This window comes from Staurois parvus, unplaced genomic scaffold (assembly GCF_062004578.1).
Source record: "Staurois parvus isolate SC_StPar_1 unplaced genomic scaffold, SC_StPar_1.0 ptg000832l, whole genome shotgun sequence".
NCBI classification, from domain to species: Eukaryota; Metazoa; Chordata; class Amphibia; order Anura; family Ranidae; genus Staurois; species Staurois parvus.
The window spans coordinates 4,394,272-4,412,773 of record NW_028318628.1 but is presented as its reverse complement, the minus strand read 5'-3'; the positions used below and the strand labels follow the sequence as shown (position 1 = coordinate 4,412,773).

General features: G+C 43.2%; 1 protein-coding gene across 1 annotated transcript in view; it reads right to left on the bottom strand.

Annotated features, from left to right (window-relative positions):
- Positions 1 to 17,356, bottom strand: part of LOC149443790 (TRPM8 channel-associated factor homolog) — a 56,929-nt gene extending 39,573 nt beyond the window's left edge. Inside the window, exon 1 of the mRNA XM_089655320.1 lies at positions 17,278 to 17,356. The gene's annotated coding sequence lies outside the window, so the exon portion shown is untranslated. The remainder of the gene's footprint in view (positions 1 to 17,277) is intronic.
- Positions 17,357 to 18,502: the final 1,146 nt, after the last annotated feature.

Sequence of the window (18,502 nt, the reverse complement as noted above, 5' to 3'; positions counted from 1 at the left end):
ACTGTGAATTCTTAACGCTGATGTTTTCCATTGATGCAGTGGCTCAATGGCTAGCACTTCTGCCTGGCTGCACCAGAGTCATTAGTTCAAATCCCAACCATGACACTGCTTTACTGGAGTTTGTATATTCCCACTGTGCCTATGTAGGTTTCTTGCCACACTCCAAACACATGTTTGTAGGTTAATTGGCTAAACTGGCCCTAGTATGTGTATATATGAATGTAAGTTAGGGACCTTAGATTGTAAGCTCATTGGGGACAGGAACTAATATAAATTGCTCTTGCTATATAAATACTAGTAATAAAATAATGAATTCATATGAACAGTGAGTTAGATGCTCCCAAATACACAAAATCACTGGGTATGTCACTTCACATAGTGGGGTAGCAAAGGGAAAGTGATTACAGGTTGCTGCGGGGTTGGCCTTAAGGTGAAGGCCAAATCAAAGTTTTATCAAATTGCTTTTTCTTTTCATTAAAACTGAGCTGGAAAAAGGCTGTCCAGCACAGCCCAATGCAAATGGTGCAAATGAGCCTTTATTTTAGGATTTGGGTTACGTTGCAATGTTAAAGGCTATAGTTAAAATTAGGATTCAGGGGTTTAAGTGACAAGTAAAGTTTTAGCATACTTATAAATATCACTGCTCAACCCAATCCAGTCTATGGGGTTAACGTGTAAGATGGCCTCAGCCTTGCGCCACGTCTTTTGACACCCACCAGGGCTTAGTCAGTAAGGTCCTCTATAACTAAGCCTCCAATGGGTGGAGCAAAACATTTCAGAGGGCATGGCTTGTGGAGTGGTGCAAGGCTGAGGCTATCTTACACATATTAACCACATAGACTGGATTGGGTTGAGCAGCAATTTTTCTACACTACTGAATGGTGATATTTTCAGCCATACTCCATTCCAGTGCCATCAAGGCTAATTACATTCTCCTTCTTTGCTTAGAGTGGCACTACAAGTATTAGCAGGTCACAGGTAAAGTTTTAGTGGCAAGGTTAGAGGTTAAGGTGGCCATAGGTGACTTTTTTTTCATTCAGTCAGTGATCTTAATAAAAAATGAATGGATTCCTTTACACAGTCGAGGCAGAGAGGAATCCCCCTCACTGTTCATATACATTGATCAGCAGATGTAGCTGCAGCGGATGTGGCTGCAGCTGCTGATCAATAAACTTTTTTCAACATCCCTGTTTGACAGAAGTCAAACTAACAATTGGCTTCTGTTGAACAGAGACGGCCATACTTGGATCAAAGTTCTGCTGGTCCCTGCTGAACAAAACAAATTATGATCCATCTATGTACAGCTTTAATTTTAGGACATATTTTGTTGACCATAGCAGTGATTATGGACTTTATTTGCACAACTGCACAACTCATGTCAAAGCACATCAAAGCACATCTACAAGATGCTCATTAGCCAGTGCATACCCAGTGGGTATAGAGTCTTATGTAGCCAGATGCTGGACTACAGAAACATGGAGGAGGAGACATTTCCCTCTTTACAATCAGTTTACTTTCTGCTGTTACGCTGAATGTTGTCTTGCACTATTCCCTCCATTCAGCAGAGGAAGAACTATAGCCAAAAAAGCCCATGGAATCCTATGCAGAACACTGAGGATCATGGGATTTCAAGTCCAGGAAGTAAGTCATATTGTGAAGCTTATGGACCTTTTGCACTAGAATTTCCAAGAGACACTGGGGAAAGGAGGAGCAGTGGAGCTGTTTTTCTTATACTGTCCAGCTAAGATCCTTTTTGCACTGAGGGAGTTGATGAGAGCACATCTGCTGAATACTGACCAGACTGCTGAGAGGTCTGCAGCAGAAACACCTAAGGCAGTACAACACAGACTGCCACCATTGCTGCAGGGAGACCAGAGTACCCCCGCACTCTTCACTTCCTACCGCTGAATCTCTAGAGGCATTCTGTAGAGAGAATGAGGGGTCCCCCTTTCTATAGCGAGAGTTCACAGTCGCATTACAGGAACTGATGAAAAGACACTGCCCATTGGGACTCTGTTAACTCCGCCTCGTTCTGGAGGACCATGGAACCTTTCAGAAGCCAGTAGGCGGAAGAGGTGGAGACCTAATCTGCATGTCTATGGGAGTCTAACCAATCCCAGGTTTTGGGCCCTGGTATAGGGGAGAGACCAACCCATAAATATGGGAGGGTCAGGCTCAAAAGGGAGGCGGGTGAAAGATGGAGTGCTCAGGAGACTCTCTGTGTCCTGGGAGGTCTCCCCTAGGTCTAGAGGGCTGACCTCCAGGGTTGGCTTGGGCTGGTTCAGGAGGGTCCATTCAGCATCACAGCATGGGAGCAGTGAGAGTAAGGAGGACAGAATGAGTACATCATCAGCATACTCAGGGATTTACAAGAGGAGAGACTGCCACATGTAGCAATCTTTCAAAGGATAGCACTGTACATAATTCTTTATCCTTGTTCTGGGAGATCTTCAGAGCAGCCAGGATGGCTGATAGTGTCTGAAGGCTGTGGAGATGGGAGAGGAGATATCTCTGCATGTAATTTGCAACAAATTAAGCTAAATTTCAGAGGGGCTGCGAGTCTCAATCCCCTAAGGGGCAGTTGCTACTGATCCATAGTGACTGATAGCTTTCAAGGAAAAGAACAGTCCAGGATCTGGTTCTTCAGCCAAGTTGGGCATCCCATAATCCTTATGACCCTTCCATGTTATTTGCCCTAATAAAATAACAAAAATCAAGCTCATGAACTGTTCACTGACAGTGGATGCAAGTGTGGAAAATGTGCGTTGCTTGGCTGTGTGGAGAGTAGGGGGACCTAGAAACACTCAAGAGGGTAGTGCTACACATAATATTGAATTACTTCATCCTGCCCTCTCATCCTAGCAAAGTGTTCCAGAGTAACAATTCTGAATAACTCTTTAATGATTATAAAACTAGATGTGGATGAAATTTTTAGACATTTACTACTAGTAGAAAATGTGTGCATTCCATAAACATGGGTGCATGTCATAAACAGTTATTTCAGAATAGCTGGAATTAAAATTCTTCTTGGACTTCTACTTACTGCTAAAAAGCAGTACAGAGCAAGAATAATGTGCAAAGTCCCATACCAATAAAAATCATGTTAACCTGAAATCTGATTTCTACTGGACTCTGCACATCCCATTGCCTTGTGTATTGTTTATAGAATAAGACCCAAAAATATTTAAAGTTTATACAAAGACACAGTTTTATTTTTAGATTTGGATGGGGGAAAGACTTGCTAAAAGCTCTGACAAGTTTTTTTTTTTTACTGTCTGTGTCCCATTGGGGATTTTTCATCCCTTTCTATCTCAAAGACAGTGTGCACCAGGACAAATAGAGAAGATAAGTCCCTCCACTGGACACATATAAACAGCAAACGGCAATAAAAACCTGACAAAAGGGTTTGACACTTCTGCACTCTTTCCATAGTTGAAAAAAAGGTTTTAGCTTTAGTTACACTGCAAACCAACTTGAGTTCACAGTACTGACATTACTGTGGAATTTTCTAACTGGTCTGATGGTTGCTATAGTGAAGTTGAATTGATTATAATAAAAAAATATTTTTTTCAAAGCTGAACTCTGGGATTTAAAAATGCCTTTATAGCGAGGGGGGAGGGGGCATCCAATGCAAGAGTATGCTTTTTAATGGAGTTCTATGGTCACAGCATATACATACTATACATTTTATAACATCAGCATTGTGTACCACCCTCCTAGTCAGCTAGGGGGAGCTAGATTCTAATTGTTAGTTAGGAGAGCTGAGTAGCAGCCTGGGTGTGATAGCTAGCAGGGTCAAATTAAGGTGAGAGCTGAGAGGCTCTGCAGACCAGCTCTCTGGGATTTCCCCCTGCTTTAAAACTTTGGAGAAAGATCTAGAAGCAGTAGGCGGAGGTGAGGAGTGACTGTTCTGGATTCTTAGAGGATCCTAGCCAATCCCCAACAGGAGGCTTGGCAAGGGACCAGGACAGCATTTAAGAGTAAGTGAGCCTGCTCTGCAGCAGGAGAGTTGGAGGAGAATTTGGGTGGAAGATGGAGAGGAAGTGAGGCTGGAGAGCAGGACCCTGGGAAGGAGCCCAGATGGGAGATGAGTTCACCTCCAGACAGGAATCTTGGGAGAAGGAAATTATGGAACTTCACTAGCCCCCTGAGAGAGTACCACCTGTGAAGCAGGGAAAGAGTGGCTCAGCTAGAAGGACAGCCACCAGCAACACAGGAGAAGGACTGACTGAATAGACCTGCACCCCCTGGGCCAGAAAGAGGAAGGAGCACTCTGGTTGGAAAACAGGTTAGCAACTACCCAGGACTGTCTTCCCTTAAAGTGACAGGAACTGGATCCCCTGCTCATGGATTCACCCAGATCGGCTGGATTAGGAGAATCTAGGGTCTGGGGTGGTACAACTGGAGATGCTGGCTAGCTCACTAAGAAGAGGATTTTGGCTGTAATGGCTTGTATATAGTTCCAGGAAGTTTCATAGGGCATCCTGTACACCCCTAGCCCTATCCTAGTTCAAATCTCCTAATAAAACTTCAAAACAAAGCTCAAGGACAGGTTACTGTCTCCTGGATGCAAGTTAATGTGAAAATGTGTGTTGCCTGGCTGTGCAGGACTATAGGGGGGCCCAAATCTCTAGCGACTTCTGTATGGTGAGTGACCTGTGGCATTATTTTCAGTTCTATAATAGGCATGCACGATAGCTGTGAGATGCCTGCGCCATTGTTATTTCTTTTCAGAAGAGACAGTCCCAAGCATAAGAGGATAGTAGTGGGTTGTTCTTGATTTCTGAATGCCTAAAAGGTCTAACAATCTCTTAATAATTCTGCTCTCAAAGTCTCTTTCTTGGTCAGAATCAATACATTGAGGCAGGTCGTAGTGGATAAAGAACTTCTCTATCAGAACTTTGGCCACTGTAGACGCTTGCTGGTCTTTGGTTGGAAATGCCTGGGCATAACGAGTGAAGTGATCAGTTACCACAGAACATTTCCCTGTCCTCTCAAGTCAGGTTCCAGGCACAGAAAGTCAATGCACACCAATTCTATTGGTCCCTGACTTTGAAGATGGCTCATTGTAGAAGCTCTGCTGGTTAAAGTCTTCCTCTGTATACAACGTATGCAAGAGTGACAGTATGATTCAGTTTCAGCCAGCATACACATAGACCACAATAGAAATGGTCTCCCACTAACTTGAACTTTCTTTCAGGCCTTAAGTGACCATACTTGTGCCCTAAGGCAGTCGAAAAACAGTCTCTCTATGCTTCCTTGACAAGAATAGTTTCCACTTATCTTTGAGATCATCCAAGGGGCCCCTTCAGAGACCAGCTTATTGCATAACTACAATCGATCCCATTCTTTGTGTACTAGGCATGCTTCTTTTCTTTTCTAATCCTGTTTTTGAAAGTTTAGGAAGGCTTTTTTCTCTTACATGGGACAGGTGACAATAAGATTTGGAAACACCTGAGATTCAAATAGCTTTAGTCTCTATTGCTACTCTGGCTCGACACTCTGCTCCTTAACAGAAGGCCTGTATTCCCTTCTGGTGTCAGTTGAGTACACTCTTCAGAGGAGTGATATGGTCTCATTGATATGGCATCAGCATCTCTCTTCCTGACCCCTGGACAACACTTTAGGTTGAAATGGAATCCCAATAGGGCAGCCAATCACCTGTGCCCAGTGGTATCCAGCTTGGCTGTGGTGAGTATGTATGTGAGCAGGTATGGTCAGTTCTGACCACAAAGTCTGCACTATACAAATAGTCCATCAGTTTATAAACTGGTGCCCACTTCAGAGACAAGAACTCCAACTTGTGTGTAGGGTAGTTCTTCTCAGCAGGTGTAAGACTTCTGCTCACATAGGTAACAGGCTGCAGGTGTCCATTGTGTTCTTGATACAACACCCTACTGTCCCTACTGGTATTGGCATGCAGTTCATATGGTTTGGTTGGATCCCCACAGTCTAGAACAGGAGATGCCATTAAACTCCACTTCAGCTGACGGAAAGCTTGCTCACACTGGTCAGTCCACTGGCCTTGAATTGTCAGGGAAGAAGAGCTTTGCATCTGCGCACATCTGTGCACCAACGCCGGTTTCCCTATGGCTGTGCTGGTGCGCAGGCGAATGCGCACACGGTTGCGCGCACCTGAGTGCGCACACGTGCACACGCTGCCGTGCACAGGCAGGCTATTTAAACCCCTGCTGCAAACAGAATGGTGCCTTCTGGTCTACTGCATCCTGTATCCTGACTCCTGGGATCTACCTGCTGGACTCTGACTACGACTGAACTCCGCCTGCACCGACCTGGCTCTCCCTTTGACTATCTGCTTGCCTATTCCTCTGTAAAAGGAAATAAAGCGAGCGCTAATCATAAAAATGACAAACTAAAATAGAATGGAAGCAGCTGAACACACTAAAGGGTAAACCGTATGCCTTCCCAATAATCAAAATTATATCTTGGTGCAGCGTTAAGAGAAAATATGTAAAAATAATCAATCTAAATGACATAAAGCACGTGAGTGGTATATGCATTTTGCTAATAAAATATACTAGTATAATAATTATAAACTCATTAAAATCTAAAAAGTATATAAATATATAAAGGTGCCAGTGTCCACACAAAAACGCATAATCATGACATGCGTGAGAAAAACAAGTCAATAAGATGTGGTCTCCAAATGATTCCAATAAAATTCCAGTGTGCTTATTCTCCTTTAGGTGGGTGGCAATAGGTGTAAAAAATGCGCACTCACCAGATGTGCTAATAAAAAGCGCTTTGTATCATATAATCCTGGTCATTCACGGGTCCCTTAGGGATTAGCGGGATTTAGCCTGGGGGTAGATGGTCTCCCTTGGGTATCAGGATATGATGGCCGGTACGGTTAACTCAGCCTCCTCTGGGCATTGGGATAATCACTGGAGATTTGCTGGGGGATTAAGGTGCTCGATACGGACCAAAAATTAGGGATAATCCCATGGTGTAGTACTTCAATAATACTTTATTAGTGGTAATGTTTAAAAAAATATGTCTGAAAACACATACAATACTGCAGTAAATGATAAAGGTATAATAATGGTATTTTGCATATTTTATCAGCTGGTCAGTCTGACATTTATGCAAAATACCATTATTATACCTTTATCATTTACTGCAGTATTGTACGTGTTTTCAGACATATTTTTTTAAACATTACCACTAATAAAGTATTATTGAAGTACTACACCATGGGATTATCCCTAATTTTTGCTCCGTATCGAGCACTTTAATCCCCCAGCAAATCTCCAGTGATTGTCCCAACGCCCAGAGGAGGCTGAGTTATCCGTACCGGCCATCATATCCTGATACTCAAGGGAGACCATCTACCCCCAGGCCACATCCCGGATTACCCCTAAGGGACCCGTGAATGACCAGGATTATATGATACAACGTGCTTTTTATTAGCGCATCTGGTGAGTGCGCATTTTATACACCTATTGGCACCCACCTAAAGGAGAATAAGCACACTGGGATTTTATTGGAATCACTTGGAGACCACATTTTATTGACTTGTTTTCCTCACGCATGTCATGATTATGCGTTTTTGTGTGGACACTGGCACCTTTATATATTTATATACTTTTTAGATTTTAATGAGTTTATAATTATTATACTAGTATATTTTATTAGCAAAACACATATACTATTCCTCTGTACATGATCCGTCCAATTGATCCTGACCCGGCCTGCCTGACTATTCTACCTCTCCTGCCTGTGACTACCTCTGGCTACCAGCTGCCATGGTCATCCGCATCTCAGCTACACCTCTCTGGTGCTGCACCTGCTACCTGCATCCTGCTACCTGCATCCTTGTCTTCCGGGTCTTCACCTGCCAGATGTCACCACAGACCCGTCAGGCACTCGTACCCTCCCAGCTCGATACCTCCTGTCTATCCTATCAGGGGTCCCGAACGGGAGTGGTAAGAGGACACCCTTTCTCCACATCAGGCTCCACCACCAAATACATTACAAATTGACTCCCGAGGCTTCCTGGGTCCTCCACTTTGTTGGACTAGTTTTCGTGAGTCTGGGTCATCGCCATCATCCTCATTCTTCAAGAACTCATTGAGGGGCCTGGCTATTTTAGCAAATCCCTCAACAACAAATCTTCAGTAATATGAGCAGAAGCCCAGGAATGGCCTAAGCTCAGTCACATTGGTGGGTCTTGGCCAGAAGATGACAGCTTCCAGCTTCTGGAGGTAATTGGCCATTCCCTCTGCAGAGACAACATGCTCAAGACAATTCACAGAAAGCTGGTAGAACTGACACTTCTCTAGAGACAACTTCAACACTTCATCATGGAGTCTCTTAAGGACCTTCTCTAGGTGCTCTTTATGTTCTTCAAGAGCTCTGTCAAAGCCATTGATATTGTCCAGGTACAGCAGCACTTCAATCGAGTTCATATACCCTACTGTCTTTTCCATCAATCTCTGGAAAGTTGCTGGAGCTCCCAACCTTGGGTCAATGTGTTGAAGTCGAAGAACCCTAGTGAGAAGCTAAACACTGTTTTCTCTCTATCTTCAGGGTATATTGGGATTTGATAGTGCCCACTTTTTATGACCAGTACATTGGACCACTTCACCCCTGAAAGGCTATGTAAGGAATCCTCTAGCCCTGGAGTGATGCACTGATCAGTGATAGTTCTCCTGTTCAGCATCTGGTAGTCGATGCAGAACCTCAGGGAATCGTTCTTCTTCCACACCACTACTATAGGGGAGGCATAAGGGCTCTGTGACTCTTGAATGATTCCCGCTCCTTTTAGCTCTGCCAGTTGCTTATGAAGATCATCCAGATCACCAAGTGGGATCTGCCTGACTCTTTGCCTGAATGGCTTGTCTTCCTGAAGGCATATCCAGTGTTGGGCACTCTTTGCCAACTCACATTGAATTCACTCATTGAAAACATCTTCTGCTATCTTAGAAGCTGGGCTTTGAGTGCTCTGTGGGCAGGACGTCTTTAGAGAAATCCCATCTTTTGCTCTCCCCACCAAATCAGATTGTGAGACTGGGGTAGCTGGATTCACTTGTCCTAGCAGCATTCTGCCTGTAATTTCAGTGGCGAGTTAGTGATGTTGACTGGAATCTTTCCATGACTTCACTGTAAAGCCCTAGTTGACACTACTACCACCTCCACCTCAGTATCCTCTCCCCAAGAGTCGGTTTGAAGGACAACAAAAGGTCCTGGTTGATCCCAGTTAAACTTTACCGAAGCTCGTAGACATGTCACTTCTCCTGGCTGTAATACCTTCTTATTCTGTCTAATCACCATAACTTCCCCACTCCTTCTGCTGAGGCTTTCCGTTCTTGCTATGACCCTGCCTAATTACCTCAAACTGTCTACTTTCCAAAAAGAGGACATTGAGGGATATTTGTACTGTCCTGAAATTTGGGAGGATTTGTACTGTCCTGACATTTGGGAGATTTGTACTGTTCTGACATTTGTGACATTTGGGGGGGGGGGGGGGGGGTATCTGTCCTGTCCTGACAATTGAGGAGTATTTGTACTGTCCTGACATTTGGGGGATTTCTAATTTCCTGACATTTAGAGGGTATTTGTACTGTCCAAATATCTGGGGGGGGGGGGATAGGTTTGTCTTGTCCTGACATTTGAGGGGTATTTGTACTGTCCTGACATTTTGGGTGTATTTGTACTGTCCTGTTTTTTTCAGACCTCAAGAAATTAGATTGGCTGTCAGTACATCAGGAAAGATCGATTTTCAGATATATACCATAGTTTGTGGACTCTTACTTTCCTACAAAGTAAACAATATACACTGATTTGGGTTATTTTCTGTAGCAGAATAGTTTGACCTAAATTTATGAAGAGATTATTTATTTGCCAAATTTTATAATAGATACAAAGAAAGACGTGTTTTTTTCGGTATTTATTTTTTATTTAGCAAAAAATAAAATGGTGGTGATTAAATACCACCAAAAGAAAGCTCTATATGTGTGAAAAAAGGATAGAAATCTCATATGAGTACAGTGTTGCATGACCATGCAGTTGTCTGCCTCCTTAATCCCTGCAAAAAATTGGAGGGTGGGGTGAGACTGGGAACCATGGATGCGAGGGGAAAAAGAGGGGGTGTGGGTAGGAGATGGGGGGGGAAGGGTAGAGAAGAAATAGAGTGAAACTAGGGGATCCTGGTCTGTATAGGGATAAAGGGGGGAGGATTTGTGTTATCATGAGGGAAGGGGAAGGAGAGCAAAAAAGATGGGAATCAAGGGGACTGGAGAGGGATGGTCATGGAATGGCTTGGGTAATACTGTCAGCTGGTATGGAATCACCACAGTATGATAAAAGCAAAAAGGAAGGAAGGGAGGGAAGGATGGAAGGAAGGGAGGGAGGGAGGTATGGGAAGGAAGGGTGGGAAGGAGGGGTTGCAGGAAGGAAGGGAAGGAAGGAAGGCAGGGAGGGATGGAAAGAAGAGAGGGGTGGGAAGGAAGGGTGGGGTGGGAGGGAGGGAGGGGTGGAAGGAAGGAAGACAGGGCGGAAGGAGGGGAGGGAGGTGTGGAAGGAAGGAATGGAGGGAGGGGTGGAAGGAGGGATGGGAGGGCGGGTAGGAAGGGAAGGGTGGAAGGAAGGAATGAAGGAAGGGAAAGGTGGGTGGAAGGAATAAAGGAAGGGGTGGAAGGAAGGAACGAAGGAAAGAAGGGGTGGAAGGAAGGGAGAGGTGAAAGGAAAGAAGGAAAGGGAGGGGTGGAAGGAAGGGGTGGAAAGAATGGAAGGGAGGAGTAGAAGGTAGGTAGGGATGGGTGGCATGGAGGGGTAAAAGGAAGGAAAGCAGGGTGGAAGGAAGGAAGGGAGGGGTGGGTGGAAGGAAGGGGTGGAAGAGAGAGATGGAAGGAAGGGACATTGGAAGGAAGGGACATTGGAAGGAAGGGAGGGGTGGGTGGAAGGAAGGGGTGGTTGGAAGGGAGGGGTGGGTGGAAGGAAGGAAGGGAGGGGAAGGTGGAAAGAAGGAAGGGGTGGGTGAAAGGAAGGAAGTGGTGGGTGGAAGGAAGGGAGGGAGGGGTGGGTGGAAGAAAGGAAGGATGGGTGGAAGGAAGGTAGGTCAGACTTACATGCTCAGTCAGATGCATCAGAGCTATCGGCTGCTGTGTTCAATTTCCGTCCCACACATCCTCTGAAGCTGCACGGACTAGAGTGTGGGCGGACACTGTTCTGCCTCACCCTGTGGTGGTCCGGCAGCCATCTTGCCTGTTCATGGTCAGTGTTTTTTCTGTTACTATATATTTTGACTGGAATACATTTTAAAGCAGTATCACGCAATGTGGCCTCTTCCTTTTTTGGTCTCTGTTTGAGTCCAGTCATTCGCAGAGTTCTTTGCAGAGGAGCGTTAAGCTGCTATCATCCAGGAGGCACCCAGGGAGGAATCCATACCAGATGGGAGAAGTCCCCTCTAAGGCGCCCCGGTTGACCTACTGAGACATAGTTTTCTCAAATGCGCAATAACTTTGTGCATCTGGAGAGTGCGCAGTTTATATACTTATCACCAGAAGTGGCTAGGAAGAAATCCTCACTACCACATCTCAGATCTTGACCATCACATGGACTTTTTGTGCACCACATACCAATCTTTATGCTCATATTTACTGCATGATATATATTGCTCATTTATAAACGCTGCACCTTTATTTATATTATTAATTCTGGAGAGGTTGCATCGGTACCTTTTTGGTGTCTCAGCTGCTTTGATATATAGCGCTCACTTTTCTTCTTTCCATTAATATCCTATATTAGTGCCATGCAATTAGCATGTATCCATAAAGTGCAAAAAATGATAACCTCATACGCTATACATAATCTAATATCATTTATTCAAAAGAACCACAGTCCTCTGTATGTGATGAATTTGGTGTATACAATGTAATTCTTGTGCAAATAGGTGCTCCTTTCTTCCATGTGTCCAAAATCCACACTTATTTGTGCTCCTCCACCAATGTTATACATATATTCTCTCACCTCCTTGTATGACCCATGAAAAGCAACACTTTTCTCTTTTAACCTGGGTAGGTATAAAGCTTTCCAGGATTCACTCTCCTCCTTACTCTGCTCCAAATGGCTTCACTTGCTTCTTATCCACAATATCTTCTGCATATGTGAACAAAAACGCTCAACATAGTGTAGCATGTAAGTACTGTATTACTTATTTAATAAAGAGTGCACTCACATCAAAAAGTGTCCTACTGGGACACTGCAGTGAAAAACGCCTGTAGTCTGTAATATTCAGTGCACTCATAGAAATCCCAAGATGGCGGCTCATGAACTTCTGGTATTGTGGCTTGACGTCATCAGCCTACCCTACGCGTTACGTCACACCATGTGACTTCCTTAGGAGATGGCCATTGGACGTACTGCCGCCTATATATACTGTGTTACTCTCTGATTGCCTCAGTAACTGTAAACATTCCCCTAACAGGCGCCATATTCCTGAAGTCTGGCTATTCACCATGACAATGCAGCGGCAATTTTTTATGAGCCAATTTACATTTATATCACTGTATCGGTGTTTACTAGCTGTTCATCCTCCTGTGTACACCGATCATTCTACTTTAACCCCTTAGGAGAACAACCCCCACACTAGACAAACATATGTTATATCCTCATATTCTCTCTCGATTACATAGATCCACAATACTACTATATCTCCTAATTATATCTGCATAAATACTGAGCAACATGTACTGTACATCATGTAAAAATACTAGCCAATTTTACCACGTGATGTCAATACAATACACATACATAAAAACAGAATGAGAGCCAAATATGTTCATCCACAAAGTGTGATGATATACAAATATAGTGTGGGATATGATAAATATTCTATTAATACTTGTTTTACACCTTAAATGCAGATATTATATTTTAAACCTTCCCATAAAACTAAAAATTCTCTATAAAACAATTTATGTCAAAATCAGCATTTAACCCTTGAGGTACCAGTGTTTGTAGCTGAAAAATCTACTTTGATTCTTTCTGACTGAGGGTCCTAATTTTATTGCTACCCGTCCAGTGTGATTTGTACCTTTCTATTCCCCAGAATTTTATTCCTGATGGATCACTATTCTCACTATAACTCCGATAATAGCACAGCAGGTTTGTATCCTCCCAGTGGTTCTGTCTCTCTGCACTCAGACCACATTCTGTACTCAATGGTTGTCCCACACATGGCATCTCTCACAGACTGCGCTGCACCACTTGGTTCTTTCACTTGCTCACCCTGGGTTCCACTGATATCTCTACAAGAATTTGCCCAGCAAAAGTTCTGCTCTCCCCTTCTGTTCTTTAGAAAGGCTTGGTGTTGGCTGTAGTTCAGGCCCCATTGACCTCCATGGACAGGGTACTCCCTGGAACTACATGTTCCATCATGCTCCTCAAGTCTCCTCTGATTGGCACCCACTGTTGTTTACTAGAAGGGAGGGGGAAGAGAAGGCAGCAAGTGAGGAGATTACAAACAGCCCATTGCCATATATCCTGTCCTTCTGCATGGGGGGGCGGGGGAGAAGACACATCCCTTACAGCGCACAGGGTAAAACATCCCAGCCGACAGTGAGTGGGGAAGGGGGGATTGCTTTACTACACCTGCTTTATTTCTAGGTGTATAGGAATAAGTTGTGCTACTTACTTTGTACCTCACAAAGCACAGCCAACAATTTTGCAAATTGTTGTGTATAACCAGCTTTACGCAGGATGTTGGGTGTTAAATTTAATAACAACTTGTATAGAGGGAAAAGTTAGGAGGATGTGAAGGTGAAGATGTTAAAGAAAAATAAATTTTGATCTTTGAGAGATCATTATCTTTCAAGGGGAAAGCCCGTATTATTAAAGTGATTGTAAACTTTTTTTTTTTAATTATTAAACATGTTATACTTACCTGCTCTGTGCAATGGTATTGCACAGAGCATCCCTGATCCTCCTCTTCTGGTGTTCCCCGCTGGTGCTCCTGGCTCCTTCTCTTCTGTGCGTGCCCCCATAGGAAGCCCTTCCTATGAGGGCACTTGTGCAGGCTCGATCTCAAGCCTCTCAGTCTGCATCTATAGATACAGACAGTGTGATTTGGCCCCCTCTCCCCTCACAGAATTTGATTGACAGCAGTATGAGCCAATGATTCCTCTGCTATCAACCTTCCATGTGAGGAGGGACTGAACAGAGAGAGCCACTGCTCTTTGGCATAGTGCTGGAAGGGGATCATCTGCAAAGGTTTTTTTTTTTTACCTTACTGCAGAGAATACATTAAAGTAAAAAACACAACAACCTTAATGTGTTACTAAACCCACAACAGTAAAATCAGTCTGTATATGCAGTAATTATACTCACTGTGGAACCTGAGGGGTTAATCCTCTGCATTGTTTAAAAATTCAGTTTGATCCTGACTTCTCTGATCCTCCCCTTTTTCCAATGTCCCCCTCTTATCTCCTGATAAGATATATCATGTGGAGTCACTCTGCACATGCTAAGTTTAGTGTGTATTGCTAGAGAGGTTTTTTTTTCTTGGGAGAGTGCATGTGATCAGCACAGGGCCAATCAGCACTGTTCAGACAGAGGTCAGGGGTTTTGCATCCTCCTAGAGCAGAAAGAAAACTCCTCCTGCAAGCTTTTTTTTTTAAATCAGAAACCAACAAATTTCCATTTTCAAATGAACAGTTCTTGTACAAAAACACGTACAAAAGTAAAAACAATCAAAAAAAAATAGAAAAATCACAGAAAAAAGAACATACAAGACCGACAGCAAAACCAAGTCTACAGATAAAACACATACAAGGTTGTCTCGTAGGGCTGTATAATCAGAATATATAATATGCTGACATTGTGTTTACCTGCGCAATCATGTCACATAGTGATATTAATAGCGTTGAACTTATAGACAAACAAAAAAAAAAGAAAAAAAAACACTTAACTTGCTGTCCCTGTGCTGGTATGTGTCATTCAGCACCATTTGGAGTTGGAGAGAATATTAGCCATTAGAGGACGTTATTACAGTGCAAATACCTCAACCAAACCAGAGGGCGATCCACTGCTCAATAGCCTATCCTTCACTAGGTGAAATGGCGCAAGGCCTGGCGTACCCAACCAGGCATTCCATAGTTTCATAAATTTTCCAGCATTTCCCCTGTGTTGGTAAACTAGTTTTTCTTGGTGTAGCATATCATTAACTGCTTTAATCCAACAAGCTATAGATGGGGGGGGGGGGGGGGTCGGAGACAGCCATTTTTGTGCTATGAGCTTCCTAGCCATAAATAAAAGAGTTATAGCTGTATACTGTATATAGTTACATACTTACATAGTTAGTCTGGCTGAAAAAAGACAAAAGTCCATCCAGTTCAACCATTAAAAAAAAAAAGTTATAATCCTACACCAACAGTTGATCCAGAGAAAGGAAAAAAACCCAGCAAAGCATGATGCAATTTGCTCCTGCAGGAAAAAAAAATCCTTCCTGATCCCCCGAGATATTCCCTGGATCAACTTTACGTATACATGTTAGTATCTAGTTATATTCTGTGTATCCAAGAAATAATCCAGGCCTTTTATAAAGCAATCCACTGAGCTGGCCAGAACCAACTCTTGAGGGAGTCTATTCCACATTTTCACAGCTCTCACTGTGAAGAAACCTCTCCGTGTTTGGACATTAAATGTGTTTTCCTCCAGACGTAAAGAGTGCCCCCTTGTCCTCTGTGATGACCTCAGGGTGAATAACTCTACACCAAGTTCACTATATGAACCTCTGATGTATTTATACATGTTGATCATATCCTCCCTTAATCTCCTCTTCTCAAGAGAGAATACATTTAGTTCCTCTAATCTTTCCTCATAGCTGACCTCCTCCATGCCTCTTATCAGTTTGGTTTCCCTTCTCTGTACTTTCTCCAGTTCCCCAATGTTCTTTTTGTGAATTGGTGCCCAAAACTGAACTGCATATTCCTGATGAGGTCTTACTAATGATTTGTACCGGGGTAATATGATATCTCTCTCTCTGGAGTCTATACCTCTTTTAATACAAGAGAGGTTTCTGTTCACTTTAAAAACTGCAGCTTGGCATTGCATGCCATTATTAAGCTTGTGATCTACCAGAACTCCCAGATCCTTCTCCACCGTTGATTCCCCCAGTTGTACTCCCCCTAGTATGTATGATGCATGCATATTCTTAGCCCCCAAGTGCATAACCTTACATTTATCAACATTAAACCTCATTTGCCACATATTATAATGGGGTAGCCAATTTTCTTGTCTAACCACCCCAGCAGACAAAGTTTAGGATCTACAGGGAGAGCTAGAGTGAAAATGTTATTGATCAGCTTCATTACAGAGGTCCAATAGCGCACCAATTTAAAGCATTTCCACAGCATATGTAGCAGGGTACCGTTTTCTATAGCACAACATGCGTAGAGGGGAGTGTCCCTCCTGTGCCAAGCAAATAATTTTGGGGGGGGGGGGTGCGATAAGTGTGATGGACAAGCTGGGTAAGCTTTTGTGATGAAGACACAGATGCCAATAAAATATTAGAAAGAATCGTGGACCACTCTTCATCATCCTACAAGCTTTAACATGTGCTTGGCTGGACACTGATAGAAGTCACAAGACTGCTTTAACTGCTGATGAGAAAAGGTATTTAGCAGTTTATATTTACTAAAATAATTGCACTTCCATGTTGTGTGTACTTTGGGAGACCAGATATAGTGAATACAGGGGCCTGGGTTTAGTAACACTTTAAGGCTTAGTTATTTTACAGAATTTGTTGTTCTAGTATTTTATTTTCCATGCACCAGATAGGATGCAGAAAATGATAATTATATTTTGTGTTAGCTTCTTTTGGTCATCCAAAATGGATAAATTAAAGAGGGAGAAAGTAGTGAAAGTGGGAACATTTTGATTTTTACAAAAGAGGTGGTGGATGGAGGGAGTGTGTGACCATGGTCCGTGGAAGGTTGTACTACTATAAATACTGGGATAGTAAAAGGCTTAGTTAGGATAAAGCAAAATATATTTAGAGATTTGGGGGACCCTTGTATATACTGTATTTTTATTCTTGGAAATTATGGAATATGTTATGTAAGTTGATTTTAATATGTGAAATTTTAATAAACAAATTAAAAATTGGAACACACCTAGTTCTCCCAAAATGTATTCAGCAATGCACACTACACAATTACTCCAGTATTTAGTAAGCTGTGGGGGGCTACAGCCACAATACCAAAGTTAAACAAGTAGACAATTTAAGAAAAGCCTTCAGAAATACTTTAAACTTACCGTATCCAACTGCTGCTGTTCAAACTATGCACTTTTGTCCGCTGCACTTCTGTCCAGATGCACTCACAATGAACAAGTTCCACAGAGTAAACTCTACAGTTTTGCTGCTTGCCTTAAATACTATACTAATTAGGATGATAGCACACCTCTCTTACATATGTTATTTGGAACACATCCAGTTCTTTGCGATGTACAGTACACAATTGCTCTAGTACATAGTAAGCAAACAACAACAGCAACAGCTAAAGATGTAAAATATCCGGAAATTTTGAAGCCATGGAAAAAAAAACAAACATTTTTCCCTGTTGTTTTTTGTTTTTTTGGAAAAATTAAAAAAAACAGTGTGCAGCATTCTTACAGATTGAAAGTCATTTTGGTACACTGCAAATTGCAGCTTTGCTCTCAGCAGAAATTGCACCATAGAAATGTTTCCAAACTCTAGATCAGGTTTTTTTTACCTTTAAGAAACCCCTGGCAAAAAGTCTGAGATCTCGGGGAACCCCTGAAATAATTTTCATATGTAGAGCTCACAGAACATTGATGTGATCAGCTGTAAATATAACAACATTTATTCTTAGAAAGAGCATTAAACAATACAATAAATACTAAAACTTACCTGCTTAATGTGAAAGCTGTGCTTGCTTTTTTTTTTGCACAGATGGAGAGAACTGTACAGGGATGCCAGGAGAGAACTGTACAGGGGGCAGGAGAGAACGGTACAGGGAGAACAGAAGGGGACAGTATAGGGGGACCAGGAGGGAACAGTATAGGGGGAACAGTATAGGGGGCCCAGGAGGCAACGATATAGGGGGGCAGAAGAGCACAGCACAGTACATGGCCAGGAGGGAATAGTACAGGGGGGCCAGAAGAGAACAGTATGGGGGGAGCAGTAGTGCACAGTATGGGGGGGGGGGCAGGAGGGAACAGCGTAGGGGAGCCAGGAAGGAGCAGTATAGGGATCCAGGAGGAACAGTATGGGGGGACAGGAGGGGACAGTATAGGGGAGCCAGAAGGGAGTATAGGGGGGCCAGGAGGGAAAAGTACAGGGATGGCAGATGAGAACTGTATAGGAGGTAGAAGAGAACAGTACAGGGGCGCCAGGAGAAAACAGTACAGGGGGACCAGGAGGGAACAGTATAGGGGGGCAGAAGAGCACAGAACAGTACATGGCCAGGAGGGAATAGTACGGGGGGGCCAGAAGAGAGCAGTAGTGAACAGTATATGG